Genomic DNA, 5,000 nt, shown 5'->3' with positions numbered 1-5,000 from the left:
CCCTGGCCGAAGACCGAATACTTGAGAGAAACCAAAGCTGTGGTGAAAATTTCGTTTTGCTCGGGCGAGCGGCGTGGCGATGGCGATGGAGGGGGACGCGTCGGTAATGGCGGACGGACGCAGGATCTGTGAAGCGTCATTCCTTTGTTGGTCGGCGAATATGGCTGAGGGCTGGCGGATGGGGAAGGGCGGCCTAGTGGGAGGGGCCGACGACCAACCGAAGTATTCTGGTTCACGCATCCCGACGCCAGGCTATCAAAGACAGTACCAAAATCTTTGTTTCGATGCGTAGCACTGAAAACTTGCGGTTCTGTGAGGGCCGCAAGAACGCCACATTCCCGCCCTCTCCCCCCTCTCCCTCCCCACCCCCCCGAATCACAAACCACCGTCAACCGCGTCGCTCACAAACCACAAGTCTCTCTCGCAGGAATACTTACCTTTGTGCAAATGGTTAGTCTTGCATGTAGGGCTCGGCCACGCAAGCGAGAACAGCGAAAGCACTTCCCGCGAGCGCTCTCCGAGGGGCCGCTGCGCTGCCCTTCGCTCCCTGACTCCCTGTGAGGAAATCGCCGAGCTTGGAGCCCGTCGCCGAGCGGAGGTGGAGCGTCCGGCCCACCTGTGTGCGACTCCCGACGGCAGCGGTGTGGACCTGCAGGTGTCTTGACGTGTGTGTGCCTGCGTGTCCGTGTGTGGATGTGTGTGTGTGTCTGCGTGTGTGTGCGTGCGTGTGTCTGTGTAGGTGTAGGAGGTTGAGAGTAAGGGTAAGGGGGCGTGTCTGTCTCTGTGTGTGTGTATATGTGGGCACGCTCCGTCGACGCACACACTTAACACCCACACCAGGTAGGCACACGAGCGTCCCTGGAAGCGACGGGAACGAAAGCGGCGGACGCGAGGCTGGGGAGCGAGTGAGCGAGTGAGCGAGTGAGGGAGGGGAGGTGAGGCCCAGCACCGGCATGGGACACGCCCTGTGTCCCCGCCCCTCGCCCACACCCCAGTTGCGCACTACCTCTCCTGGCCCGCCGGTGAGTCTTTGTGTGCCTTCCCCTCTCCGCGCCCTCTCTCTGCTCCCCTCTCCCTCTCTCTCTCTCTCCCTCCTTCTCTCTCTCTCTCTCACTCTTTTCTCTCTCTCTCTCTCTCTCGCACACGCCCATCACTCACCTCGCCCTTTCCGCCCATCGTTCCCCTCGCCCCCCTCGTCCCATCCCTCCCCTCGCCCCCCTCGTCCCATCCCTCCCCTCGCCCCAATCGTCCCATCCCTCCCCTCGCCCTCCTCGTCCCATCCCTCCCCTCGCCCCCCTCGTCCCATCCCTCCCCTCGCCCCCCTCGTCCCATCCCTCCCCTCGCCCCCCTCGTCCCATCCCTCCCCTCGCCCCCCTCGTCCCATCCCTCCCCTCGCCCCCTCGTCCCATCCCTCCCCTCGTCCCCCTCGTCCCATCCCTCCCCTCCCCCCCTCGTCCCATCCCTCCCATCCCTCCCCTCGCCCCTCTCGTCCCACCGCTCCCCTCGCCCCCCTCGTCCCACCCCTCCCCTCGCCCCCCTCGTCCCATCCCTCCCCTCGCTCCCCTCGTCCCATCCCTCCCCTAACCCCCCTCGTCCCATCCCTTCTCTCGCCCCCCTCGTCCCATCCCTCCCCTCGCTCCCCTCGTCCCATCCCTCCCCTCGCTCCCCTCGCTCCCCTCGTCCCATCCCTCCCCTCGCTCCCCTCGCTCCCCTCGTCCCATCCCTCCCCTCGCCCCCCTCGTCCCATCCCTCCCCTCGCCCCCCTCGTCCCATCCCTCCCCTCGCCCCCCTCCGCCCATTCCTACCCTCGCCCCCCTCGTCCCATCCCTCCCCTCGCTCCCCTCGCCCCCCTCGTCCCATCCCTCCCCTCGCCCCCCTCGCTCCCCTCGTCCCATCCCTCCCCTCGCCCCCCTCGTCCCATCCCTCCCCTCGCCCCCCTCGTCCTATCCCTCCCCTCGCCCCCCTCCGCCCATTCCTACCCTCGCCCCCCTCGTCCTATCCCTCCCCTCGCCCCCCCTCGTCCCATCCCTCCCCCTCCCCTCCGCCCATCCCTCCCTTCGCCCCAATCGTCCCATCCCTCCCCTCGCCCCCCTCGTCCCATCCCTCCCCTCGCCCCCCTCGCTCCCCTCGTCCCATCCCTCCCCTCGCCCCCCTCGTCCCATCCCTCCCCTCGCCCCCCTCGTCCCATCCCTCCCCTCGCCCCCCTCGTCCCATCCCTCCCCTCGCCCCCCTCCGCCCATTCCTACCCTCGCCCCCCTCGTCCTATCCCTCCCCTCGCCCCCCTCGTCCCATCCCTCCCCCTCCCCTCCGCCCATCCCTCCCTTCGCCCCAATCGTCCCATCCCTCCCCTCGTCCCCCCTCCGTCCCATCCCTCCCCTCGCCCCCCTCGTCCCATTCCTCCCCTCGCCCCCCTCGTCCCATCCCTCCCCTCGCCCCCCTCGTCCCATACCTCCCCTCGCCCCCCTCGTCCCATCCCTCCCCTCGCCCCCTTATCCCATCCCTCCCCTCGCCCCCCTCGTCCCATCCCTCCCCTCGCCCCCTCGCCCCCACCGTCCCATCCCTCCCTCGCCCCCCTCGTCCCATCCCTCCCCTCGCCCCCCTTGTCCCATCCCTCCCCTCGCCCCCCTCGTCCCATCCCTCCCCTCGCCCCCCTCGTCCCATCCCTCCCCTCCCCCCCTCGTCCCATCCCTCCCCTCGCCCCCCTCGTCCCATCCCTCCCCTCCCCCCCTCGTCCCATCCCTCCCCTCGCCCCCCTCGTCCCATCCCTCCTCCTCCCCTCCGCCCATCCCTCCCCTCGCCCCCCTCGTCCCATCCCTCCCCTCGCCCCTCTCGTCCCATCCCACCCCTCGCTCCCCTCGTCCCATCCCTCCCCTCGCCCCCCTCGTCCCATCCCTCCCCTCGCTCCCCTCGTCCCATCCCTCCCCTCGCCCCCCTCGTCCCATCCCTCCCCTCGCTCCCCTCGTCCCATCCCTCCCCTCGCCCCCCTTGTCCCATCCCTCCCCTCGCTCCCCTCGTCCCATCCCTCCCCTCGTCCCATCCCTCCCCTCGCCCCCTCGTCCCATCCCTCCCCTCGCTCCCCTCGTCCCATCCCTCCCCTCGCCCCCCTCATCCCTTCCCTCCCCTCTCCCCTCGTCCCATCCCTCCCCTCGCCCCCCGCGTCCCATCCCTCCCCTCGCCCCTCTCGTCCCATCCCTCCCCTCGACCCCTCGTCCCATCCCTCCCGTCGCCCCCCTCGTCCCATCCCTCCCCTCGCCCACTTCGTCCCATCCCTCCCCTCGCCCCTCTCGTCCCATCCTCCCATCCCTCCCCTCGCCCCCTCATCCCATCCCTCCCCTCGCTCCCCTCGTCCCATCCCTCCCCTCGCCCCCCTCATCCCTTCCCTCCCCTCTCCCCTCGTCCCATCCCTCCCCTCACCCCCCTCGTCCCATCCCTCCCCTCGCCCCTCTCGTCCCTTCCCTCCCCTCGCCCCCTCGTCCTATCCCTCCCCTCGCCCCCCTCGTCCCATCCCTCCCCTCGCCCCCCTCGTCCCATCCCTCCCCTCGCCCCCCTCGTCCTATCCCTCCCCTCGCCCCTCTCGTCCCATCCCTCCCCTCGCCCCCTCATCCCATCCCTCCCCTCGCCCCCTCGTCCCATCCCTCCCCTCGCCCCCTCATCCCATCCCTCCCCTCGCCCCCCTCGTCCCATCCCTCCCCTCGCCCCCCTCGTCCCATCCCTCCCGTCGCCCCCTCGTCCCATCCCTCCCCTCGCCCCCCTCGTCCTATCCCTCCCCTCGCCCCCTCGTCCCATCCCTCCCCTCGCCCCCCTCGTCCCATCCCTCCCCTCCCCCCCTCGTCCCATCCCTCCTCTCGCCCCCCTCGTCCCATCCCTCCCCTCGCCCCCCTCGTCCCATCCCTCCCCTCGCCCCCTCATCCCATCCCTCCCCTCGCCCCCCCTCGTGCCATCCCTCCCCTCGCCCCCCTCGTCCTATCCCTCCCCTCGCCCCCTCGTCCCATCCCTCCCCTCGCCCCCCTCGTCCCATCCCTCCCCTCCCCCCCTCGTCCCATCCCTCCTCTCGCCCCCCTCGTCCCATCCCTCCCCTCGCCCCATCCCTCCCCTCGCCCCCCTCGTCCCGTCCCTCCCCTCGCCCCCCCTCGTCCCATCCCTCCCCTCGCCCCCCTCGTGCCATCCCTCCCCTCGCCTCCCTCGTCCCATCCCTCCCCTCGCCCCCCTCGTCCCATCCCTCCCCTCGCCCCCCTCGTCCCATCCCTCCCCTCGCCCCCCTTGTCCCATCCCTCCCCTCGCCCCCCTCGTCCCATCCCTCCCCTCGCCCCCCTCGTCCCATCCCTCCCCTCGCCCCCTCGTCCCATCCCTCCCCCCTCCCCTCGTCCCATCCCTCCCTTCGCCCCCCTCGCCCCATCCCTCCCCTCGCCCCCCTCGTCCCATCCCTCCCCTCGCCCCCTCGTCCTATCCCTCCCCTCGCCCCCCTATTACTATTGTTATGATTATTGGTATCATTAGCATTATTGTTTATATTATCATTATCATTATTATCATGATAATAATAAGTATAATAATAATAATGATAATTATTCTTGTTATTATCATTTATGTCAAAATTATCATAATTGTTATTTCCATTACTATTTTTATTATCATCATTATCATTATTATAATTAATCAGCATCATCATCATTCTTATCATATTCATTGTTATCATTGTCATTATTATTATTATTGTCATCATCATTATTTTTTATATTTATCACTATTACTACATCTGTTATTATCATCATCATTATTATCATTATTATCATGATCAGCATATTTATCTTATCATCATTATCAGTATATTTATCTCATCATCACTATCATTATTATCATCATGGTCATTATTATCATCATCTACACTGGCATTATCATTATTATCATCATTATATAATTATCATTATTATTTTTATAATCATTACAACTATCATCCTTATTGCAATTACCATCATTATGATTCTTTTCATAATTTTCCT

At 65.8% G+C, this 5,000-nt stretch overlaps 1 protein-coding gene across 9 annotated transcripts in view; it reads right to left on the bottom strand.

Annotated features, from left to right (window-relative positions):
* LOC113830091 (leucine-rich repeat-containing protein 70) overlaps positions 1 to 5,000 on the bottom strand; it is a 391,574-nt gene that overhangs the window by 141,908 nt on the left and 244,666 nt on the right. For 2 of the 9 annotated variants that reach the window (XM_070121969.1, XM_070121968.1), the window contains exon 1: positions 438 to 1,006. The exons of the other annotated variants lie outside the window; for them this stretch is intronic. The gene's annotated coding sequence lies outside the window, so the exon portion shown is untranslated. Of the gene's footprint in view, positions 1 to 437; positions 1,007 to 5,000 lie in introns of those variants that run through there. 9 annotated transcript variants of the gene reach the window in all.

The sequence above is a fragment of the Penaeus vannamei genome, chromosome 5 (assembly GCF_042767895.1).
Source record: "Penaeus vannamei isolate JL-2024 chromosome 5, ASM4276789v1, whole genome shotgun sequence".
NCBI lineage: Eukaryota > Metazoa > Arthropoda > Malacostraca > Decapoda > Penaeidae > Penaeus > Penaeus vannamei.
Note: the sequence above shows the minus strand (reverse complement) of the source record. Positions and strands in the feature narration are given on the sequence as shown.